The 26269-nt window shown below is 44.6% G+C and overlaps 1 protein-coding gene across 5 annotated transcripts in view; it reads right to left on the bottom strand.

Annotated features, from left to right (window-relative positions):
* JAG2 (jagged canonical Notch ligand 2) overlaps nucleotides 1-26269 on the bottom strand; it is a 288684-nt gene that overhangs the window by 217634 nt on the left and 44781 nt on the right. The window lies entirely within an intron of this gene.

The following is a 26269-nucleotide window of genomic DNA, read 5'->3' as shown; positions in this document are numbered from 1 at the left end:
CTAACATTCTTCAACTTCCCAGTCAAGATTATCTTCCCCTACCTGCTGAACGGCACAGCACTCCCACTTGCAGTATGACAATAAAAAAGATCTACATTAGAGTTCCTGAAGCTTTAGCAGAATTCTTTAGTGCACGCATCAGTCTCTCTTCTGCTCCTCTACAGAGATCATACAGCAGAAAGAGGAAGTGAACTGCTACACATCAGGTCACTTCCTCATCCTCCTCTGTCAGTTTAAATAAGATTGCTCATGTGAATTGTGGGGATCCTGTGCACTCTCTGTGAGGGATGGGAGGATAGAGACCCAATGCCTCCTCAGATGCAATCTCTGAGAAGATGGGGAACCAGCTCCAGGAGTACAATGAAAAAGGGAGAGCAGGGAAAGGTGTGTGCGCCATGGGGGAAGGGAGGCTGGTGCAATTCTGTGCAAAAATGCTACAAAGTATAGAATTTTGCACAGAATTCACTCAGGAGTAATCTTATTCCCAATTTTCCCTATTGTTGCACTGGTTGCATTCAATGGTTTCTGATCTTAAAAAAAAAAGTTAGACCAGGAGTTAGCAACCTGCAGCTCTTCTTGCATGTTACTGTGGCTCTCCAGCACCGACCCTTTACCGTATTTTCGCGGATATAACGCGCACCCGTGTAAAACGCGCACACGGGTATAGCGCGCAGAAACCACACTTGTATGTACGGAAACTTTTGTATACAGCGCTCATGGGTATACCGCGCATGCTGCCCGACTCTCCTCTGGCCACCCCGACTCTCCTTTCGCCCTCCCCGACTCTCCTCTGGTTGCCCCGACTCACCGTTCACCCGCCCTGACTTTCAGTGCACTGCCCCGCCTCTCCGTGCGCTGTCCCGACTCTCCGTTTACCTGCCATGACTTTCCGTCCCCCCTTGAAGGTCTGTCCCCATCCTGAAAGCCTGATGCCCCCCCTCGACGTCCGATTCTTCTCCCCCCTCGGCAGGACCACTCGCACCCCCACCCCGAAGGACCGCCGACTCCCCGACAATATCGGGCCAGGAGGGAGCCCAAACCCTCCTGGCCACGGCGAACCCCTACCCCCACCTCGCACTACATTACGGGCAGGAGGGATCCCAGGCCCTCCTGCCCTCGACGCAAACCCCCTCCCCCCCAACGACCGCCCCCCCCAAGAACCTCCGACCGCCCCCCCAGCCGACCTGCGATCCCCCTAGCGACCCCCACGACCCCCCCACCCCCCTTCCCCGTACCTTTGGTAGTTGGCCGGACAGACGGGAGCCAAACCCGCCTGTCCGGCAGGCAGCCAACGAAGGAATGAGGCCGGATTGGCCCATCCATCCTAAAGCTCCGCCTACTGGTGGGGCCTAAGGCGCGTGGGCCAATCAGAATAGGCCCTGGAGCCTTAGGTCCCACCTGGGGGCGCGGCCTGAGGCACATGGGCCCAACCCGACCATGTGCCTCAGGCCACGCCCCCAGGTGGGACCTAAGGCTCCAGGGCCTATTCTGATTGGCCCACGCGCCTTAGGCCCCACCAGTAGGCGGAGCTTTAGGATGGATGGGCCAATCCGGCCTCATTCCTTCGTTGGCTGCCTGCCGGACAGGCGGGTTTGGCTCCCGTCTGTCCGGCCAACTACCAAAGGTACGGGGAAGGGGGGTGGGGGGGTCGTGGGGGTCGCTAGGGGGATCGCGGGTCGGCTGGGGGGGGCGGTCGGAGGTTCTTGGGGGGGGCGGTCGTTGGGGGGAGGGGGGTTTGCGTCGAGGGCAGGAGGGCCTAGGATCCCTCCTGCCCGTAATGTAGTGCGAGGTGGGGGTAGGGGGTCGCCGTGGCCAGGAGGGTTTGGGCTCCCTCCTGGCCCGATATTGTCGGGGAGTCGGCGGTCCTTCGGGGTGGGGGTGCGAGCGGTGGGGGTGCGAGCGTCCTTCCGGATGATGAATCGGGCGTCGGGCGGGGTGTGAAATATGAAAAAAAAATTTTGTATACCGCGATCAGGCATATAACGCGCGAAGGGTATGCGCGGTACGTAAAAACGCGTATAACGCGCGCGTTATATCCGCGAAAATACGGTAATCTCCCTTCTAACCCCATGACCGACCCCCCCCCCTCCCCTATCCCTGGGCCTACCTAGGTTCCTGGTAGTCCACTGGGTTTCTTTGTGGCAGGAGTGTGGAGAGGGTCAGGGCTTGGTCCATTTATTCACTCACTTGTTCAAAAAAGTCTAACAACTGTTTATGTCCCGCAACCTTGGAAAACTGCTACCATTATTCCTATACTAAAAGACCACAAAACTAGCCCAGAAGAAATTTCTAACTATCATCCAATAGCCAACATTCCATTCCTTGCGAAAATAACCGAAAGACTGGTCTTTAACCAGCTTTCAGACTTTATCGAAGCTTCAAATGCACTTCATCCCAATCAAATAGGTTTCCAGAAATTTCACAACACAGAACTTTCACTGATTGGTATGACAAACAACATCCATTACTTCTTAGATCACCATAAATCAGTGGTCCTTTTTTCATTAGACTTGTCTGCAGCCTTCGACACTATTGATCATGTCCTACTGTTAGAACGACTTGAATCTTTCGGCATTACCGATCAAGTTCTAAAATGGTTTGAATCTTTTCTCTCAAATCGCTCCTCAATAGTTTACTTTAATGATGAGCAATCTAAACCTTTCTCATCAACCTATGGCATTCCACAAGGTTCCATTTTATCACCTCTTCTATTCAACATCTTTCTGTCCCCACTCTTAAATCTATGTCAATGCATCAGTTTTACAGTCTTTGCATATGCCGATGATATCCAATTACTCCACCCTATAGACCCGGGAAATACTAACGAAATCCAAGCCGTGAACAATAAACTAGACCAAATTAAAAAATGGCTTAATAATAACAAATTAGCATTAAACATAAAAAAACCAAAACAATGCTATTTACTTGGAAAAAGGATATTACTTTAAGCTCCTCCTTTACCTTAAACAATATCCCATTAGATATCGTTCCTTCGTTAAAAATTTTAGGCATCATTATCGATGACAAGCTTTCATTTCATGAAAATATAGGGCATACAATTAAATCTTGCTTTTTTAAATTGCATATGATACGCTCTATAGCTAAGTTTCTTGAGCCTAAGTCCATTAATATACTGATTCATTCACTGATCATCTCCAAAATTGATTACTGTAACTCTCTCTTCTTTAATATTCCACAAAAAGAAAAAAGGAGACTACAAATTATCCAGAATACGGCGATTAAACTGATATATGGTGCAAAAAAATTTGATCATGTTACACCTCTAATGATAGATTCACATTGGCTCCCCATAAGCCATCGAATCACATTTAAAATATTACTTCTAGTTTTCAAAACTTTAACATATAAGGAACCACAGTTCCATTACCAGGATGCTTATTCCATACAACGCTTCCCGGACTCTCCGGTCAACCACTAATAACCTATTAACAGTTCCATGCTTGAAAATAATTGGAACCAGAAGACAGGATATGTTTTCAGTTACAGCCCCTCTTCTTTGGAACTCCATACCTCAATTTATAAGAGATGAAAAAGACCTTGTTTCCTTTAAAAACTTACCTTTTCACAAATGCGTTTAATCTATGATTCTCCAATCAAAAATTTTTAACTACCAGACTTATTATTTTAAATCTTCACCTCCCCTTGTGTTATCTTCCCCATGTTTTTCAACTCTTGCAAAGAAATTGTAACTTTTTCCCCTTCCCCTCCCGACTCATGTACTGTTCTATTTAGTTTGTCTAATTTATGTTATTGTATTTGTTGCCCTTTTTTCGAATTGTACATCGCTTAGGAAATTTAAGCGATTTATCAAGCATTAATAAAACTTGAAACTTAAACTTTGTCTATGGGTTGGGAAGCGATGGAGGGGCAGGGGAGGTGCAGAGACCTGCAAGGGGTTGGAGGGGAGAGAAGCTATTCCTTGTGGCTCTTTGTAAATCTTGGGTCAAATATTTTGGATACATTGTCTCTTTGCTGAAAAAAGGTTGTCGACACCTGTGTTAGACAAAGAACACAAGTAAACAAGGCATTACTTCATTTAAAGAAAAAACGCAACTGGCAGCACCACCTTTATCAAAAATAATTGTAACCAAATGCTTCCTATAATTTGCTATTGTGGAATTTTAGCCTAATCTTTGCAGACCTGCTTTAATTCAGACACATTTATAGGTTTTTGTGCATGAATTGCTTGTTTTTACCCCTATTGGGATCACAGGTCAATCCGAAACTTTAATTTGATTTCTTCTTGGCTAGACGTACCATATATACTCGAATATGATGAGATTGTTGGGCCAAAAAAAATGGACCAAAAATGGGGGTCTCTTCTTATATTCGGGTCATCGCCTACCCACTCCCTCCTGGACTTGTTGCAAGCCTCCGCCAGGCCTGCATATGGTCTGGTGGGGTGGGTCAATACAGGAGGGATCCCTTCCGTTTCCAGTCCCGGCCAACTATGCCAATTTTTTTTTACCTCCTAACGCGTACCTTTTTGAATTTCTGGTGGTCCAGCAGTGTACCGGGCATGAGCGAGCTTTCGCGCTCCTGCCCAGCGCTGAGCTGCTCGCATGTATTAGAACAGAGAAGCCACCATGTATAGATAACTGTCAGCAATGATTTATAGCTGTTAGGGATAGGGTGTGTGATATCAGGCATTCAGCACTAGCCAAGGATTTTTATAATTTAATTAATTTAAAAAAATCCCATTCTTACATACCTCAAATCTAAGCGGTTTACAACATACATACATAAAATAATATTAATACATAACATTTTTTAAAACACTCACAAATACATATTCTATGTTTTACACCTGATGTATCTGAAACGTTTTTTTATCTCATAAGAATGCCAGTGAAAACAAATACCGTATATACTCGAATATAGGATGAGATTTTTGGGCCAAAAAAATGCCCAAAAATGGGGGTCTCGTCCTATATTTGGGTCATCATCCAATGAAGACCCAACCCCCTCCCGGACTTGTTGCAGGCCTCGAATATAAAATTGGGGTGGTGGTTAACATTCATGTGCCCTGCCAGGATCTGTGCCCTTCCCCTCACTCCTGCCAGGCTCTGCAGCCAGTTCCCTTCCTGCCCTGTCCGCCCCCCCTCCCGATGTCCTGCAGGCCTCCACCAGACCTGTCGTATAACTTGGTGGGACGAAACAGGAGGGATATCTTCTGTCCTGACCGATTCTGTCAATTTGTTTTACCTCCCTCCTGCCTACCCCTGCGTACCTTTTTGAATCCCTGGTGGTCCAGCGGTGTACTGGGCAGGAGCGAGCTTTCCGCGTTCCTGCCCTGTACTGAGTCCCTCCCTGAATGGCTGCCTCATTCTTGTGATCCAGTGTACCAGGCATGAGTGTGCTTTCACGCGTCTGCCCGGCGCTGAGCCGCTCACTGAATGGCTGCTCCGAGTTCTCATGGGACTTTGCGTCTGTCTTTACGAAGGAAGACACCTCAACAATACCTGAAGCGGAGAAAGTGTTTCCAGGAGAAATAGAAGACAGCCTCACCACAGTTGAAGTGGACTTAGACCAGATATACTATCAGATCGACAAACTTAAAAGTGACAAATCCCCTGGACCGGATGGAATTCACCCGAGAGTCTTAAAGGAATTGAAGGTTGAAATCGGAGAGTTATTGCAAAAACTTGCAAACCTGACAATCAGAACTGGACAGATACCGGACGACTGGAGGATAGCGAACGTCACACCAATTTTCAAAAAAGGATCGAGAGGGGAACCGGGCAACTATAGGCCTGTGAGTCTTACGTCGGTCCCCGGCAAGATGGTTGAAGCACTGATCAAGGATAGCATAGTCCGGCACTTGGACGCACACGACTTGATGAAACCCAGTCAACATGGATTCAGGAAAGGGAAATCATGTTTGACGAATTTACTCCAATTTTTTGAGACCGTAAACGAGCAAATTGATAGTGGGAAGCCTGTGGACATAATATACTTGGACTTCCAGAAAGCGTTCGACAAAGTTCCACACGAAAGACTTCTCAGGAAACTACAAAGCCATGGCATAGAGGGAGATATACAAAGATGGATAGGCAAATGGCTGGAAAACCGAAAGCAGAGAGTGGGCATAAATGGGAAGTTCTCCGACTGAGAGAAAGTGACTAGTGGTGTACCCCAGGGCTCGGTACTTGGGCCGATCCTTTTTAATATTTATATCAACGACCTGGAGGAAGGAACATCCAGTGAGATCATCAAGTTTGCAGACGATACAAAACTATGCCGGGAAATCAGATCGCAGGAGGATAGAGAGGAACTCCAAAGCGACTTGTGTCGGTTAGAAACATGGGCGGAGAAATGGCAGATGAAGTTCAATGTGGAGAAATGCAAGGTAATGCATTTAGGCAATAAAAATAAGGAATACGAGTATACAATGTCAGGTGCAACTCTGGGGAAGAGTGAACAAGAAAAGGATCTGGGTGTACTGATAGACAGAACCCTGAAGCCGTCGGCACAATGCGCGGCAGCGGCAAAGAAGGCAAATAGAATGTTGGGCATGATAAAGAAAGGAATCTCGAGTAGATCGGAGAAAGTTATAATGCCGCCTTATAGGGCAATGGTCAGACCACACTTGGAATACTGCGTCCAACATTGGTCTCCCTACCTAAAGAAGGATATAAAACTGCTGGAGAGGGTGCAGAGACGAGCAACAAAACTGGTCAAGGGTATGGAGAGACTGGAATATGAGGATAGACTTATAACACTAGGATTGTTCTCCCTTGAGAAAAGGAGACTGCGTGGGGATATGATCGAGACCTTCAAAATACTGAAAGGAATCGACAAAATAGAGCAGAGAAGATTATTTACACTGTCCAATTTGACACGGACTAGAGGACATGTAATGAAGCTAAGGGGGGACAGGTTCAGGACTAATGTCAGGAAGTTCTGCTTCACTCAGAGAGTGGTTGACACCTGGAATGCCCTCCCAGAGGAGATTATTGCGGAATCGACCGTCCTAGGCTTCAAGAGCAAACTAGATGCATATCTCCTTAAGAGAGGCATATAAAGATATGGTGGACTATAAATTACGCCAGGTGTACACCTGGCAGGGCCTCCGCGTGTGCGGATCGCCGGACTTGATGGACCGAAGGTCTGATCCGGAGATGGCAGTTCTTATGTTCTTATGACTCGTGAGAGCTCGCAGCAGCCATTCAGCAAGCAGATTTTGCGCTCCTAACCGGCACTAAGCTGCTCACTGAATGGCTGCCCTGAGTTCTCGCGAGACTCGTGGGAACTTGGGGCAGCCATTCTGCGAGCAGCTCAGCGCTGGGCAGGAGCGCGAAAGCTCGCTCATGCCCGGTACACTGCTGGACCACCAGAAATTCAAAAAGGTACGCGTTAGGAGGTAAAAAAAATTGGCATAGTTGGCCGGGACTGGAAACGGAAGGGATCCCTAGTCTTGCCAAGTGCTTACACCAGTGTCTCTCATCAAACTGTGTGCCACAGTACAGTGGTGTGCCCCGAAAAGATTCTGGGTGTGCCATGAGAGAATCCAGAATTTTATTTTTAAAAATTCCATTCATAAGTATATACTAGAATAGATGACATGTATGTCACGTATGCAAGAGTCTATCAATGTTATGAGCGTCTGTTTGCATAAGAATACAAATGCCCAGACAAGCATTCTTTGACATGATTGGCCCTTGAAAACTAATGGCAAGCAATTTTAGTTTTATTTTTGTATGCAGTAGTTATCCTAATTTGAGCAACAAAGCAATCAAGGCTTTGTTACCATTTGGATCTTCTTATCTTTGTAAACTATGATTTTAAGCTTTGAAAGAAATTAAATTGAAAAAAAGAGAATGACTGCTGATGGTAGATGAAATGTGTGTTTTGTCACCTATCGAGTTGCATTTTGGGTTAATTTGCACTCAAAAACAAGCACATCCATCACATTGATTAGCAATTCTATTCTATCTACTTTATTTTCACCCTTGCTACAATTATCCATATATAACTTAAAGAACTTAAAATAAATAACTAAAATTTAATTTTTTGTTGTTTTGCAATTTTATAATTTCACTTATAGTGTGCCACGAAAAACATTTACGCCTTCTAGTGTGCCAGAGCTAAAAAAAAGTTTGAGACACTGGCTTACACCTATCAGTCCTGGTGATCATCTCTGCTAAGTACAAACAGCAGAGAACACTGGCCTTTACCCACTGTGATCATCAGCTTCTCTTGTTGATTTCAGTGTAGTTGGTAATGAGTGATAACCAGCCCTAGCATTAAATTCATCCTTGAATGCCAGTTTAGAACCAGCTTCTTTAATATCATCTCAAACTACTAAACAGGCTTTTCCACCAAGCAAAAGGCCCAGAGCCCCTTTAACCTCAGAAGGGGACTACCTGAAGTGGGCCAGCTGCTTCTGGCTACCATATAACCTCCGCTCTATATGCTAACCCTGCTGCCAGTTAAGTGCTGCAGCTCAATTCAAATTCCATGTCTGTACTGATGGAGGTAACCAGGCCTAACAGAGCGTGGTTCCTAAAGGTCGGATAAAACAGTCCAAGCTGCATTCTCCCATAGCTCACCCCTGGGTCCTAGAATAAAGTTTTTATTAAACGTCCCGTGTGTTCCGATGCTTTTTCAATCATGACCACAAACAGATATACTCTACGCAGGGACTTAGCAAACATAAGGTATGGAGGGCTATGTATGTTAATGCACACAGTTTGGGCAATAAAATTCTGGATTTAGAGACGGAGATAATGAACGCCAACCTAGACGTAGTGGCGATATCCAAGACTTGGTTCACGGACTCACACGGGTGGGATATGGTTATCCCAGGTTACAACCTACTTCGTCAAGACAGAGAAGGCAAGCTAGGTGGAGGGGTAGCACTGTACACTAAAGGAGACATCAAAATTACCAAAATCACAGATGTCAAGTACACCGGGGAATCCCTCTGGGTGAACCTAGCAAGAGGAAACGAAAAATGCCTGTATCTCGGTGTGGTGTATAGACCTCCAAGACAACAGGAAGACAAGGATATGGAATTAATCGAAGACATAGAGAACATCACTTTGCGTGGGGACACAGTACTGTTAGGGGACTTCAATATGCCCGATGCAGATTGGAATGCACTTTCCACAACAACCAGCGGCATCAGGTGGTTATTAACCTCCGTAAAGGGGGCACGACTCAAACAATTGGTATTGGAGCCCACTAGGGACCAGGCGATACTGGACCTGGTACTAACCAACAGAGAAAGCGTATCGGAAGTCTCGGTAGGTGACACGCTGGCCTCCAGCGACCACAACATGGTATGGTTCAAACTCAGGAAAGGTTTCACTAGATCAAACACGACAACAAAGGTCCTCAACTTTTGGGGAACTGACTTCAAACACATGGAAGATTTCGTCCATCGGGCGCTGCATGACCAAGCTGAAACCAATAATGTTGAGGCTATGTGGTCAACCCTGAAATCTACCCTACATGAAGCAACAAAACGCTATATAAAAATAGTAAGCAAACGACGGAGAAATAATAGACCCCAGTGGTTCACTACAGAAATCTCGGACCTCGTTAAAAAGAAGAAAAAAGCATTTATTTCCTACAAGCAGTTAGGAAAAGGAGAGGCAAAAGAAGATTATCTAGCCAGGTCTAAAGCTGTCAAAACGGCAGTCAGAGAGGCCAAGCTTCGTATAGAAGAGAATCTAGCAAAGGACATCAAGAAGGGGGATAAATCCTTTTTTAGGTACATCAGTGATAGAAAAAGAAACACAGATGGGATAGTACGCCTCAGGAAAGCAGACGGGAATTATGCAGAATCAGATTCCGATAAAGCCGAACTACTAAATGAATACTTCTGCTCAGTCTTTACCTGCGAGGCACCAGGGTCCAGTCCACAGCTGCAAGCACGGCAAAGCTTGGAAGACCCGTTTTGGAATTTTGAGTTTACACCCAGCAGTGTCTACTGCGAACTATCAAGATTCAAAGTGAACAAAGCCATGGGGCCGGACAATATACACCCCAGGGTGCTTAGAGAGTTGCGTGATGTTCTGGCAGAGCCATTATCCGTGCTCTTCAATCTTTCCCTGAATACAGGAAGAGTCCCTTTGGACCGGAAAACAGCTAATGTCATCCCACTCCACAAAAAGGGCTGCAGGACAGAGGCTGCGAATTACAGGCCGGTGAGTCTCACCTCCATTGTGAGTAAACTCATGGAAACACTAATTAAGCATAAATTAGATACGATCCTGGATGAGGAGACTCTACGGGATCCCCGCCAACATGGATTTACCAAGAGAAAGTCCTGCCAATCCAATCTAATTAGCTTCTTTGACTGGGTAACAAAGAAGTTGGATGTGGGGGAGTCCCTCGACGTCGTGTACGTAGACTTCAGTAAAGCTTTTGATAGCATCTCACACCGCAGGTTATTGAGCAAGATGAAATCTATGGGTCTGGGAGAAACATTGACTGCATGGGTCAATGATTGGCTAAGCGGTAGACTTCAGAGAGTGGTGGTAAACGGTACCCCTTCCAAAACGTCAGAGGTGACCAGTGGAGTGCTGCAGGGTTCGGTCTTGGGCCCGATCTTTTTCAACATATTCGTAGGAGATCTGACTCAGGCGCTTCAAGGTAAAATCACATTATTCGCTGATGATGCCAAACTATGCAACATAGTAAGTAAGAGCACTTTGCCTGACAGTATGACTCAGGACCTACTTCTATTGGAACAGTAGTCCTTGACTTGGCAGCTAAGCTTCAATGCTAAAAAATGTAAAATCATGCACCTTGGCAGCAGAAATCCGTGCAGAACTTACACACTAAATGGTGAAACCTTAACCAGGACTAAGGCAGAACGTGATTTGGGGGTGATCATTAGCGAAGACATGAAAACTGCCAATCAAGTGGAGAAGGCTTCATCAAAGGCAAGACAAATGATGGGTTGTATCCTTAGAAGTTTTGTTAGCCGGACGCCCGAAGTCATAATGCCGTTGTACAGATCCATGGTGAGACCTCATCTGGAATATTGTGTACAATTCTGGAGACCACATCACCCAAAAGATGTGCTGAGAGTTGAGTCGGTACAACGAATGGCCACCAGGATGGTCTCGGGACTCAAAGATCTCCCTTATGAGGAGAGGCTGAATAAATTGCAGCTATACTCGCTCGAGGAACGTAGAGAGAGAGGAGACATGATTGAGACATTTAAATATATCACGGGCCGTATCGAGGTGGAAGATGATATCTTCTTTCTTAAAGGGCCCTCGGCCACAAGAGGGCATCCGCTGAAAATCAAGGGTGGGAAATTTCATGGCGACACCAGGAAGTATTTCTTCACCGAAAGGGAGGTTGATCATTGGAATGAACTTCCACTTCAGGTGATTGAGGCCAGCAGTGTGCCGGATTTTAAAAGGAAATGGGATACACACGTGGGTTCTCTAAGGAGGTAAAATCAAGGGGGGGGTAGGTCAATAGAGTGGGCAGACTTGTTGGGCTATGGCCCTTTTCTGCCATCATCTTCTATGTTTCTACTCTGTATTGAACATATTACTGATCACAAAACAAGGGCCGGTCCAGTGGAAATACTGTATAATGCCATACAGAGAGAATCTAGACTGATGCAGTGCTCACAGTGGGAAATACTAGCCTCCGAACACCTCCATGACTTGGCTAGATTTATGACCAATGATTGAAGGGTGCTGCAACAATTGGGTTAAAACAAGTGAGGACATGATATGAAATGGAAAAGGAGAGGAATCCCCAGGTAGATGTAAAGATTGCAATTATACAAAAGACTGTGGTCAAACTTCTCCATGCTTGAAAGAAATGCGATTATGTTACTCTCCTCCTCATTGCTGAATATATGCTTCTTATTGCCTACAGCATTCCTTTCAAGATCAATGTTTTATTCCAGGGGTGGCCGCACTTTTTTGGCTTGCGAGCTACTTTTAAAATGACGAAGTCAAAATGATAGCAACAAGAAGAAAATCCAACAAAGACTGCAGTGTATCAAACAACAAGGGAAAACCAAACAAAAACTGCAGGCTATGTACAAGATGCAGGCAATGTTTATTATACCAATGATAAAATGCAGTAGATATACAACCTAATTACCAACCCATTGCGACGGATTCTCATATTGGAGTACTTTGTTGCAGACTGATCAACACGGGCATTTGTTTGGTACCATTTTGCAGTCTATTGCATACCTTATGTACCACAGACCCCTGAGGAAGGCGTGTTGTCCGAAACACGGACCGTGTCGGGTCCTTGGGTTGGTAATAAGGTTGTATATCTACTGCATTTTATCATTGGTATAATAAACATTGCCTGCATCTTGTACATAGCCTGCAGTTTTTGTTTGGTTTTCCCAAGTCAAAATGATAAGAACATAAGAATTGCCGCTGCTGGGTCAGACCAGTGATCCATCGTGCCCAGCAATACGCTCACGCAGCGGCCCTTATGTCAAAGACCAGTGCCCCGAGTCTAGCCTTATCTGCGTATGTTCTGGTTCAGCAGGAACTTGTTCAACTTTGTCTTGAATCCTTAGAGGGTGTTTTCCCCTATAACAGACTCCAGAAGAGCGTTCCAGTTTTCTACCACTCTCTGGGTGAAGAAGAACTGCCTTATGTTTGTACGGAATCTATCCCCTTTTAACTTTAGAGTGCCCTCTTGTTCTCTCTACCTTGGAGAGGGTGAACAACCTGTCCTTATCTACTAAGTATATTCCCTTCATTATCTTGAATGTTTCAATCATGTCCCCTCTCAGTCTCTTCTTTTCAAGGGAGAAGAGGCTCATTTTCTCTAATCTCTCACTGTACTGCAACTCCTCCAGTCCCTTAACCATTTTAGGCACTCTTCTCTGGACCCTCTTGAGTAGTACCGTGTCCTTCTTCATGGATGCAGTATTCCAGGTGGGGGCGTACCATGGACAGGTACAGTGGCGTGATAACATCCTCCAATGTGTTCGTGATCCCCTTCTTAATCATTCATAGCATTCTGTTCACCCTTTTTGCTGTCGCCGCACATTGTGCAAATGGCTTCATTGACTTGTCGACTAGTACTCCTAAGTCTCTTTCCTGGGGGGTCTCCAAGTATAAGATTTTTCTTACCAACATGCATCACCTTACACTTACCCAAGTTAAACCTCATTTGCCATGTCACAGCCCATTTTTAGCGTGTTTATGTCACATTGCAGGTCTTTGCAATCCTTCTGCTTCCTCACCACTCTGAATAACTTTGTATCGTCTGCAAAGTTAATCACCTCGCTCGTCGTACCAATTTCCAGGTCATTTATAAATATGTTGAAGAGCACGGGTCCATGCACCAAACCCAGCGGCATTCCACTTGTGACACTTTTCCAGTCCAAGTATTGTCCATTTCCCCCACTCTCCATTTCCTATACGCCAACCAGTTTTTAATCCACGTGAGTATTTCACCGATTCCATGGCTCGCAATTTTTTGAAGTAGTCATTCATGTGGGACCTTGTCGAACACCTTCTGAAAATCCAGATATACAATGTCGACCGGGTCATCCTTGTCTATCTGACTGTTTACTTCCTCGAAGAAGTGCAGCAAATTCGTCAAGCAAGATCTTCCTTTGCCGAGACTGTGCTGGCTGGTCCTCATCAGATTGTGTCCATCTATGTGATCAATGATGCGGTCCTTTATCAGCACCTCTACCATCTTTCCCAGTACTAAGGTCAGACTCAACGGTCTGTAGTTTCCCGGTTCTCCCCTCGAACCTTTCTTGAAGACTGGCGTAACATTCGCCACTTTCCAGTCTTCCGGAATCCTTCCTGATTTGATTGACAGATTGGCTATTAGTTGGAGCAGTTCAGCTATAGCCCCTTTCAGTTCCTCGATTACCCTCGGATGAATGCTATCTGGTCCTGGGGATTTACTGATTTTAAGCCTAATCAATCTGCCTGCATACCTCTACTAGGCTGACCGTCAACCCTGTCAGTTTCCCGTCTTTGTTTCCTGTGTATATCCTCTTCGGTAAACACAGACGCAAAAAATATGTTTAGTTTGCCACCGATGGCTTTGTCCTCCTTTAGCACTACCTTTATTCCATGGTCATCCAACAGCCCCACCGCTTCCTTAATATATGGAAGTTTTTTGCCTCCTTGGCTATTTTTTCCTCGTCGTCTCTTTTGACCCCTCTTACCGCCTTATGGCACCTGCTTTGATGTTTGTGCTTCTTCCAGTTTTCATCCGTTTTTGACATTTTCCATTCCTTAAACAAAGTCTTCTTGTCTCTGATCGCTTCCTTCACCACTACAGTGAGCCATACCGGTTCCTTGTTCTTTTTCCGCTTGGATCCCTTGTTGATACGCGGTATATATAGATTTTGCATTTCGGTGACTGTGTCCTTAAAAAGGGACCATGATTGTTCTAGCAATTTTACAGTGCTTATTCTCTTCTTAATCTTAGTCTACCAACAATAAAATTTTTAAAAACACAAAGCACAGTGTACGCAGAGAAAATTGTTAATTATAATTTATATTTGGGGGAGGTTTTCAAAGAGGTCAAGGCAGATGACTTTAAAATATGCAATGTCACCTCAGTAACAACTAGACAAATATACCCCCTCCCCTTTTACTAAACTTTGATAGCAGTTTTAAGTGCAGGGAGCTGCGCTGAATACCCCGTGCTGCTCCCAAATCTCATAGGCTCCCTGCGCAAAAAACACTATTGCAGTTTAGTAAAAAGGGGGCCATAGTGCAAAATATATAAATTTGCAAAACAGACACATTTTGATCACTAGATTGAAAATAAAATCATTTTTCCTACCTTTGTTGTCTGGTGATTTCATGAGTCTCTGGTTGCACTTCCTTCTGACTGTGCATCCAATATTTCTTTCTTTCTCCTGCATGCTTCCTCTCCTCCAGACCTCATTTCATTCCCCAACCAACATCTCTCTCTGTCCCTCCATGAATCCAACTTTTTCTTCCTCTCTCCCTGTCTGCCCCCTGACACCCGTCACATTCCATTCCCTACCCCCAATTTTTTTCTTCCTCTCTCCCTGCACCCTCCCCTATCTTTCCTTCTTTCCCTGCCACCGATTTAAGCCACCACCGCTGATTTCTCCCTGCTTCCCCAATGCCACAAAAGCCAGACCAGCAAGCCTCCCTCCCCCCTGACCTCAAAATTGACATAGGGGGTGGGAAGGCTTGTGGGCCTGGTGCTTGTGCAGTGGCTGCCCATGTCTGGCTTTTGCAGCGTCGTGGATGCAGGGAGAATGCAAAGGCAACGCGAGTCTATCGACTTGCGTTGCCCTTGCGATCTACTGGTCGATCACGATCAACCTTTTGAGCACCCCGTTTTATCCCATCAAATTTAATCCTCGGGCTTACTTTCTCTCTCCCACAAAATCTCTTCAGTCATCTAAGCAAGGACTTCTAGTAGTCCCATCCTTTGGTCAGGTTTTCCTTGATGTCTTCAGATATACCTGCTTTAGTGTGGCTGCTCCCATATTGTGAAGGCACCTGTCCCCTGTACTTATATCTTGAAGAATCATTCAACAAACTTTAAATCCCGGCTAAAAGCCTATTTCTCCCAGGCACTCCCCCCATCACATGATCTCTTGCATCCCTTCCTGATGAGATTGATCCTCGGCATATTAATACAACAGTACCGACCTCCCTAATTTTCCATCTTTTTACTGACCCCTGAACTACTTTGTAAGCCTCGCTCTTCCCATTTTCCTCTTGTATTGTGTTTTGTCCTGTGTGTTTACCTTTCTCTCAATTATATGATGGATTGTAAGCCTCATAAGATTTTTCTGAAAATATGCAGTATTTCAAATAAACTGAACCTTTGGCCCTGGAAAACCTAAGTATGGTTCAACTCGGTGTACAGGAGCCAAGTGACAACATAATTCATTACCTTTCCAAGGCTCTCCAACAGCAGGATCACGCTCACTGTTGCAAGGAGGAGGACTCAGCCTGCTCATATCAACCCGTTATCCAGCTAAGAATGCATTAAAATGGCCTCCTTGCACCATCACTAGCGCTTTGAAGAAGGTTTGAGAAGCTGTGGTCAGTTCAAAGAGGAGAGCTCTGAATTGATAATGCTGTCTCAGTACATAGAAACAGATAATTTTGTGGCTCTGTTATATGGAAGTAAGCCTCAGAAATCCAGAACTGGGGTACTCTCCAGGCTGCACACAGGCCATCACCAAATGTACTGTCACCATTCAAAAAACAAACAAAAACAAAACCACATATGCAGGGAGATACCAATGCCCTTGATCCTAAATGGGTCAATATAATTTTTTATTTAGGTACTACATAATAGCTGCAATATCAATCCCTGAATTGCTCAACACTGGCTTAACTGCTCCAAACCACAGCAAACATTGCAACATGTAGCAGATCACCCATCTTTTGAGAGACCACCCTCACGAGAACACCATAAAAGGTTTATGGCTTCCAAGACTAGTGTCTGAGGTCACCAGGGCCCACTCCCAGTAGAACACCTTCCAAGAGGAGGCTTGTGTCTCCTTGAGATTCTTTGAGAGAAGAGGAAGAAAAGATTGCCATCCTTGTTCCAATTTATGATATATATCAGGCATGTCCAACAACTAAGCAGGTTGCAATTAACATACATAATAATTCAGACACACACAAAACATTATCAATAAAGCAATCAGAAATCATTTTAAAATTAATTTGTTATAACAAACCTGCATAAACAGGCCAGTCTTAAATTTAAGAAATTATTCAGTGCTCTTGCATAAAACGTTATCACACCTGGCAACTTGTTCCAAAGCCGTGTGAGGTATTTTCTAGAGTTTTGCGCCCTCAATAATTTTGAACAGTTGGCTCCTATGACATCAGTGAAGGCAAGATGAGGTACAGGAAACCTGTAGGACCATCTGAGGCAACCAAAACAAAATCACTGTAGATTTCAGGGACACCTCTGAGGTACACTATGAGAGAGGAGGCTCGGTGTTGCTGGTATAAGTGGGGGATGGCTGAAGGAAAAGTTTGTTTATTGTGAGCTTCTATACCACTACTAATGACTGGGGAGTCAATTCAGAGAAGTTTGCATGAGCTTTTGTAAAGGTGTTACAATTCAAGGGCTCTATACAGAGTTACAGGGGCTTTTGTAGAGGTGTTACAATACAGTGTTATTAAGACTGGCATAATTATGCCATAACAATCATTCTACTTATGTTACCGGCACATCAGTCATCCTACTTCTATGCACATGTTTATACCAAATCAATCGTCCTACCTATATTCACATATAACACTAGGTTTACTATTGCAGCTAAGTACACAATATTTATACACCTCCTAAGGAGGTTGGCCAATTCAACTAAGGCCAATTCAACTAAATATAATCTACTAGTGTTTAAGCCCGTTACATTAACGGGTGCTAGAATATATGTCTGTCTCTGTCTTTCTTTCTGTGTGTCTCCCTGCCCCTGTCTCTTTCTTCCTTTCTTTCTGTCTCTTTCCTTCCCTCTGTCTGTCTTTCTTTCTTTCTGTCTCTCTCCCTGCCCCTGTCTCTTTCTGTCTCTTTCCTTCCCTCTGTTGGTCTTTTTTTCTGTCTGTCTCTCTCCATCTGGCCTCCTGTCTGTCTGTCTTTCTTTCTTTCTGTCTCTCTCCCTGCCCACTGTCTTTCGTTCTCATGCGCTGTCTGGCTTTATGTCTCCATTGTCACCTGCCTGCCTTTCTTTGTCTTTCTCTATGGCCCCCTTCTATATCCTCCCCAAAGCAAATAAAAATTGCTCCCTGCACCCAGCACACCCCTCCCCCCAAAGCAAAGCAAGTTCACTCCCTGGCCCCCTTTTGCTACTGAAAAGGAAACTTTAAAATAATGCATTTAAAATGATCAGATACTTGAAAACTGCAAAGAAAGGACTTAAGTAAAGTTCAGGATTTTTAAATCATAATAAAAGTCATAAAATTCTGCAGCTTCCCTGCTTTCTATCTTGAAAGTTGTTTAATGATAGAGAAATTGATAGAGAGATTTCTGCAGCTTCTCTGCTTTCTATCTCTCCCTTCCTCTCTCCACCTTTTCCCTTCACACTTTCACTGAAATAACCTGAGTTACAGCTTCGGGAGCGGCATGCAGGCTACTTGCTAGGGGATCGGCCATTTTTGCTGCATCGGATCCGTTGCTTTGGCCGGCTGACTTAGGCCTGTGAGCATCGTTGGCCTGGAGGAGCCGGTCGGGGTGGGGCTTCCGTGCTGGTCGGCTGCGTGTGAGTTTAGGGGTATGGGTGATTAGTGAACATACCCGCGCATCCTTGAACCTACCCAGAGACTCCCCGCGCGGGAGGAATCGCCGCCATCACCGCCCCCCTGAGCCGCCACTACTGCTGCATCCATCGCCGGGCCCCGCTCCCCACGCTGCGCACCTAGGCCGGGGAGGAGGTGGTGGTGGCGGCGGCAACGGCAACAACAGTGGATTCCTGGAACAGCAGCTGCCTTCCCCGCCTCCCTCACCGCCCGACTGCAGAGCCGAGATTGAGGAGCCGCCACCGACAGCCAGACTGTGAGTGCGCGGTCTGGCTGGCTCCTCTACCAAAGCCCTTCCGGCAGCAGCCCCTCTCGCATCCGTCCCCGCGTTGCAAGCCTCTCCGAAGGCCGGCTCCCAAGAAAATGCTGCCCCTCTGTCCAAAGCTGCGGCCGGACGCAAGAGGAGCCGTCAACACGAAAAACCCCAGCAAGGGAGCCATTCAGAGTGCGGGGCCGTTGCAAACAGCTGGGTTCTTCTGCTTCCCCTATTATCTCCACCGCCGTAGTCTCTTTTTTAATCTGTGGTAACCGCCATGCAGAAAATGCCATTGCGGGAGAGCAGGGAGTGCCGCGTTTTAAAATTTCTCTGCCTCGCATGTGGCCGTAGTAAGCGCACTCTTGCCGGCCACGGACCTACGGATCATGGAAGCACGCAAATAGGACTGCGCATGCGCGAGTTAGCCTTTTATTATATAGATATACATGTATCTGTATCATGTTTTATGTTTGTCTTCCTCAGTCTAGTTTTCTGGCCTTTGTACTTTGTCTATTTATATCCCTATTGTGTTCATTCTATTCTATTCCTGATGGGGGGAGGGGGGACTAGCCAACTGTCTCCTCTACGTTGTTTTATTGGCTAAAGTAGTCTGTGAAGAGGATGGTCTTTATCTCTTTCTTGAACTTTCTGGTAGCCTTTTCTAGTTTTAGTTCCTTTGGAAAGATATTCCACCACTGGAGCCATCACTGAGAACATTCCAGCAGGTGATTTTGACTTGAGCATAGTGTGCATGTTGTGTGCTGATGTAGTCTGGCCGCTAGATATTGTAGTTCAGAGAGATGAATGATTTTGTGTGTCAGCAGTAGGATCTTGAATTTCAACCTGCTTTCAATCAGAAGCAGGGTGACACTTGTCTGCCTTGATTTTCTCAGCAGAAATCTTGCTGCTGCGCTTTGTAAAAAATCCTGCATAATTTTACATATCTACAAAGGAAGGGGTAGAGGGCCCATCCAACTTAATTCTGGGCCCACCTAAACAACTGTCTAGCTATGACATTGCAGCAGGGTTAAATGTTCACAGACCTAGAAAGGAAGAAATTTCACATCCCCTAAAGTTTTACTGGTCTGGAAAGTTATATGAATGCCCAAGTTTACACACAAATTCTAATAATTTTGCCAGTAAGGTTCTTCTTCATTTAAACATTAAAATGTAATATGATATATAATTTGAAATAATAGGAAACAAAATTTTTAAGAGAATTACTAGACCAGGTGGTACAAAACAAAGGGTATTTGCTTCAAGGTTAAACTATCATTTGTTTTGATATTCATTTCCTTGCCATTGCTGCTGCTCTACTTTAAACAGCCAGCAGTCTCCAATGAATCTGGATCCCACCAGTATCAAATGGCATAATTTACCTCTGACTAGCTTTGGGGGAAAAATGCTGCTTATGTTATAGGTATTCAATACTACTATCTTTCTGACTTGCCTCACTCCAGACCTCCTTGCACTTCAGGGATTATTTTAACCTCAAGTTACCACGGGTCAATAGTAAATCTAATAGAAAGCTATGCATTCTAACCATTGCTTTCTGCACAAGGAAAACCAGCGCCATTTCCCTAAAATTGTGTGTTGCCTACTTCATGACTGATGTTCGCAATACAGTACGCCAATCTGAACATTTTTCATATATGGCTCCTTTTACAAAGCCAAGGCAGATGTTTCTACTGCAGGCCAGCGAGATATATGAAAATAATTTAAAAAAACAACACGCTAACATAAAAAAAAATTAAAATATTTTTAACTAATATACTTAATTTTTACAAAGGAAGGTAGTGCCAGAGACATGGAAGAAAAAGGGGAACAAATTCCCCCCAAAACCTCACCACCCAATCATTGCAGTACTCAACAGATGGTATCTTTTAATATATACTGTAATGAAATAAAGTTGAAAACACTTATCTTTAGTTATAATTCTTTGGCCTCGACGTGCCACGATTCAAATCTTCATCGGGAAGCCAAACGGAAAAGATTAATAAGATGAAAGTCTCACATACAGGATGTCAGTCTCTGAAGAGCGTTACAGAACAAGCCTGGCCTGTGGTAGAAACCTCTACCACAGCTTTGTAAAAGTCGACAATAATGTTCTAAGAGAAGTCATGACTGTGCTCATGTATATTAATTCTAGGCTAATTATTTTAGAACTATATATAAAGGCAAGCTTTTTTGATTAAATTGTTTAACAGTCCTTGAAAAAACCTACTACTATTTTAATTATTTCTATAGCGCTATCAGAAGCACGCAGCGCTGCACAGAGTGACAAAAAATAAGAAAAAACAGTCCCTGTTCAAAAGAGCTTACAATCTGAACAGGCAAGACAGACAAACAGGATGCCATGGATTAGTTAAGAGGAGCAGTTAATTAGCGGGCTGGGTTGGAGGGCAGAGGAGTAGGGTTAAGGATTGAAAGCTGAAGCGAACAGGGTCCGTTTCTTGGTCCTGAATCCGCCCTGCACACACCCTGTCATCTATCCAGATATCTGGAGGCATTCCCCTTAGAAAGGAAAGATACTCAGATAATGTCCTAAAGAGATTGCCTGTATTTTATTAGTTTACATCCATTTTTATATCTTTTTACATGGGTCAGTGGTAACCAACACAGGAAAAGGGGGTTGGACAAACAAAAGGGGGGGGGGTGAGTGAGCAGGATATATGCTTCATTGTCTAAATCTAAAGGTGTTAAAGCTTCCCTTATCTCTCTCAACCGGTACATTGCAGTGGGGGGGGGGGGTCGAACCTCCATTATCTCAAACAGCTAACTTCAGTAACAAGATTAAATGGCCTTTTCCCAGAACATCAAGAGAACAAACACTGTCTGTGTTTGAGCACCTCCAGCACAGACAGAGACAAAAACTTATAAGATATGTGTCCTTTCAAAAGCTATATCAAAAAGGTAGATGATTTTCAGTCTGCTTTTAAACAAGGGAAGGGGCATAGGAGGCAGCTAGATGAAAGGAACGAAGTCTGGAATTGGCAGTGGAGGAGAAGGGTAATGTTAAGAGTGACTTAATTGAGGAACGGAGTTCTCGGGAGGTGTACTGTATAGAGAAGAGAGGACAGATATTGAGGGGCAGCAGAATGAACACATCTGTAGGTCAGCAATAAGATCTGAGGAAATTCTCAGTGAGTTTTATTTTTTTCATTTATAACCCGACACCCAGTAGCATACTTTCACCCATTAGGCTGAAAGAGAATACCCTAATTAAACAGATCTTTCAAATTGATATTTTATGTAGTTTTGTAATATTTAGTCAGTCAAGACAACACCTAAAAAGCATAAGAGATTAGGCATTGCTATTCCAATATCTGCTTCATACATGCTCTCGTAGCCATACACTTAACATTTCAACCTGGAGAATTATGCTATTATGAGCAAGCAGAATTTTGTGCCAGATTTATAAACAGTATTCATAATTATGCAAGACTGCATAATTTCAGTTCCAAGTGCTGCTAGACCCAGGTCTTTATCTGCTAAGTCATTTACTATGTTATGTTGCATGGCTCAGCTGCAGGGGTTCCTGTTTTTCCTGGAGTTCATCCTGATTTTATATCAAGTGTTTCTCCTGAAGCATGCAGAGGCAGGAGTTTCAGGTTCTTTCACCTCTGGCCCTCTTGTGGCGCATGTAATGCCTCCTGCTCTTAAGTGTCCACAGGTGAGCCTCCCATCTGCTACCTTCATGTGCTCTAAGGAGGTCTCTCTTCAGGAGTTCTTGGAGGATGGGGAGCTCCCTCCTGAGGAAGCCGATGACCCTAAGGTCTTACAATTGATCTGGAAGGAGGAACTGGGTACCCTCATTTCAAGTGTTAGTGACACTCTTGATTTACCCTTCCACTGCTGCCTCTAGTCCACAGAAGTCTTTGGTGGTAAGGTTTGTGGGTTCTGCCCAAAACCTTTCCCACACATTCGGATAGTTAGGACCTGATTTTTGCCGAGTGGCAGAATCCAGATATGGGCCTTAAGGAAGGCTGGGCTATGGCTTAGCTCTACCCTCTTTTACCAGAGATTAAAGGGATTCTAGATGTCAAAGGTGGATTCTTTGGTGGCAGCTGTTACAAAACAGAACTACTCTGCTGGTGTAAGGGGTTAGGGGGTTATCACTCTCAAGGACCTGCAGGATAAGAACATATAAGCCTTAATGGGTCAGACCAATGATCAAGCCCAGTAGCCCATTTTCACGGTGGCCAATCCAGGCCACTAGTAGCTGGCCAAAACCAAGAAAACTGAGAATGCCCTGAAACAAGCCTTTGAAATGACAGCATTGGGTCTTCAGGTCTCCGTCTGCTCTTCTTTTGTGGCAAAAGCATGCTTCCAATGGCACCAGCAGGCGCTTGGCCAGGACTCGTGTGTCTACGCAGATGGAGGCTAGTTTGGCTGATGGGATTCGGGTCTCTCCATACCACATGGTCTTTAAAAAAAAAAAAAAGCTCTCCACCATTATGTCACAGATTTTGTTCAAAATTTGTATGGAGAACTAGAACAGCATAAAAAAAAAAAAAAAAAAAAAGTTTCCCAAAATATCAAATTCTTAGTTGCAATACTCTTTACAACAAAAAGGATTTCAGTCTTGCAATACATTGAGACTTATATAATTATTCTTCACAATATTGTATAGCATATCCTAACACAAACTAAATACTGAAAGAATATACACAACACAAACATTGAATAGATGCGTTTCATAGAGGACTATCATCGTGTGCCAATTCCTTTTTATTTTAAGTTTTTCATTTTCGAAAAGGTGAATACAATAAGTAGTCTTAATATATCTGTGAACTATCAGATTTCTGAGTTAGTCCAAAACATGTACATGTCGAGTCCCTTTTGATGCAATAAAGTACTTTAGCACCGTAGGTCACTTTCACTGTTTTTCTTACAAAGATATGAGGCCACCACCACCACCACCTTGGAAAAGTGTGTGGGGTGCTGTAGCCAGGCCAAAAGGCAAGGCCTAAAACTGAAAATGTTGTCCGAACACTCCACGCTACTCTTTCTTGTGATAATCTGCGATGGAAGTGGTGTCATACCACTATGAGGTTCAGAGAAGTCAAAAGCTCCCCCAGCCACAGTTATGTGATGAGTGAGCAGAGAGTTTCCATCCAGAAATGTTGGGACTCTCAGACATGCATTCACTATCTTGAGGTGCAGGATAGGGAAAAAGGAATTGCCTTTCTTTGGGCCATGAAATAGATGAAGAACCAATGAAAGGCCACTACACATCCATAATTGGCAGGCCTAGCTGCTCCAGTCCTGCCTGAGGGACCAAGTAACTTGGGGTCTATGAAAGGACCCCTCCTTGAAGAACCAATTCAGACCCTTGCCTTGGTCACAGGGTGCTAAGCTAAGCAGCTGTAAAGTGGTCTTCCCCATTGGAGGGCCCCTTGAAAGCTGAAGATTGCCAAGCACCCTTTTGATCTGGAAAGCAGAACTGCACTTTCCATATTCTTCAACTTCTCCAGGTTATAAAAGAGCAAGTGCTTCCTAAAGAGCAGCTGACAAACAAACAAAAAAGGTTCTTAGAGACTGCATCCACAACCTAGTGGTAATGCTCCAACCAATAGTACCCCACCACCAAAACAGCTACTGAGTAGGAAGCCAAGAAGACCACATCATAGAGAATGTCTATCAAAAAGACTGTCCTGGATTTGATGTGAGCATACTCAGAAGACTCTAGAAACTACTGTAACCAGTGCTACATGGCCCTAGCTACATAACTGCAAATGGGAGGTCTGAATATTGGAAGCTCCCGCTGAAAAGACCAAGTGGAGCTGCTGCTCCACCTTATCATATAGCTCCTTAAGGGCTGAGCACCCCTGGACTGACACCACGGTTACCTTTGTGACCACCATAACCAAGGCATCCACTTTAGAAAACACTCACTTTTCCACTTCTTCAAGAGCAAAGGTGTAAAAGTGATCATGTGTACTAGCACTCCTGTGCCATAGGATACAAATGTGACATGACTCTCACCACTTTGAGATCCACCCCCCCTCCCCCCACCCCCCACTGCTCTGAAATGAGGATGTTAACATCCGGATGCCAGGAAAACGCTGTGGACCAAGCCCTCACTCCACACATGAAGAAAGAGTAGGTAGAAGGAGCTGGCTGAGAGCCTAAATACAACTCATGCAGGGGCTCCGTGATGAGATCCGGTAAGGACGCAGACTTAAAGAATCTAATCTAATCTTCCATTTGTGAGTCGCACATACCTATACAGGCTCAAGGCAACAGATCAAAGAGGAAAGGGAGAGTAGTAGGGGCAGGGGGCATGGAGAAATAAGAGAAGGGACTTAGAAGGGAGTGCTATACAGGAATTAAGACAGTAAGTTGTCAAAGAGGTGAGTCTTCAGGTTTTTTCTGAATGTAGTGTAGTTTGTCTCTTTCATAATAACTTCTGGTAGGTCATTCCAGGTTTTTACACCCAGATAAGTGGAAAATTCGCTTGTAGTGGAGGTTTTTTTTAATGGATGGCAGGTTTAGTTGAATTCTGTTAAGGTTCTTTTTGATGTCGACCAAACATTAGAGAATAATTGGATGAAAGGGGCTGCTGAGCTTCCGTATAGAATCTGGTGTAGGACACACGATGATTTGAAAATTATTCAGGATGTTATTGGGAGCCAGAGAAGTTGCCTGATGAAGGTTGTGATTGAGTCAAATTTCTTTACATTGCAGATTAATCTAACGATTGTGTTCTGGATGAGAATCACAGAACTGAAGGCTCTTCCCCCGGTTCAGAGGCTAGGACAGAATCCTGAGAGCCAGCATATGTTCCTGGGTCCCCAGCCACAGGAAGAACATTCCTCAAATATAAGGGATCTGCAAAATGATCATCATCCGTATTTATATAAGCAGGGTCTCCCAAAACTGGAATAGTAACAGACTGAAGTGCCCTGGGAGGCAAAGCTGCTGGGAGACAAGTCCAAGGTAGAGAGTTGCGCGGAGACAAAAATCCCTTCCGTCCCCACCCATCCCCGCGAGGAATCCCTTCCGTACTCACCCGACCCCGCGAGGAATCCCCTCCGTCTCCGCCCGTCCCTATAAACTTCAGAAATAGTTATTTCATTTAATTATGCTACTGAATTAAAGGCTCTGATAGAAACCCATTTACAAATAAGCAAAGAGACTATTAATTTGGAAATATTAATTGGGAAGAATACATATTTTGTAAACGGTTTTCTACCAGAGCCCCTAATGTAAATATAAAATATAAATACTCAGCTGATGAAAACCCCCAAGCTGTCAGCTGAGGACTTCCTTTGCAGTTGGTCAGGGGTCCCTTTTACCAAGCTTGGCAGGCAGCAGTAGCGTCCCTGAGTCACAGATGCTGGCACCTCAGTGGCTCATGAATGTTGCCAACGACTGCTGTGCTTGATGGAGGGGAATTCTGGCCGTCTCTAGAGGAGGTCCTCTGCTGGCGGTGCTTGGGGATCCCCACCAGTCACAGCAAGGGTCAGCAAGTACTTATACACTGTAGAAATAAAACCAGAAATGCATTTACTTTTCTTTTGAACACAGTACAAAGACATCTGCTATATACATTTCCCAAAGCTAACATATTTTAGTCAATAATTTCCGTTTTTTACCTTTGTTGTCGGTTCATAGACAACCCCGCGAAAGACAAAAGTGAGCGCCGACAACTGAGCGCAAGACGGAGGCGCGCACCAAAGAAAATTACAGTTTTTAGGGGCTCCGACGGGGGTTTTTGTTGGGGAGCCCCCCAGTTTACTTAATAGAGATCACGCCGGCA

This window comes from Geotrypetes seraphini, chromosome 7 (genome assembly GCF_902459505.1).
Source record: "Geotrypetes seraphini chromosome 7, aGeoSer1.1, whole genome shotgun sequence".
In the NCBI taxonomy this organism is placed as follows: Eukaryota; Metazoa; Chordata; class Amphibia; order Gymnophiona; family Dermophiidae; genus Geotrypetes; species Geotrypetes seraphini.
The sequence above is the reverse complement of the archived record's forward strand: the minus strand, read 5'-3'. Positions and strand labels throughout refer to the sequence as shown.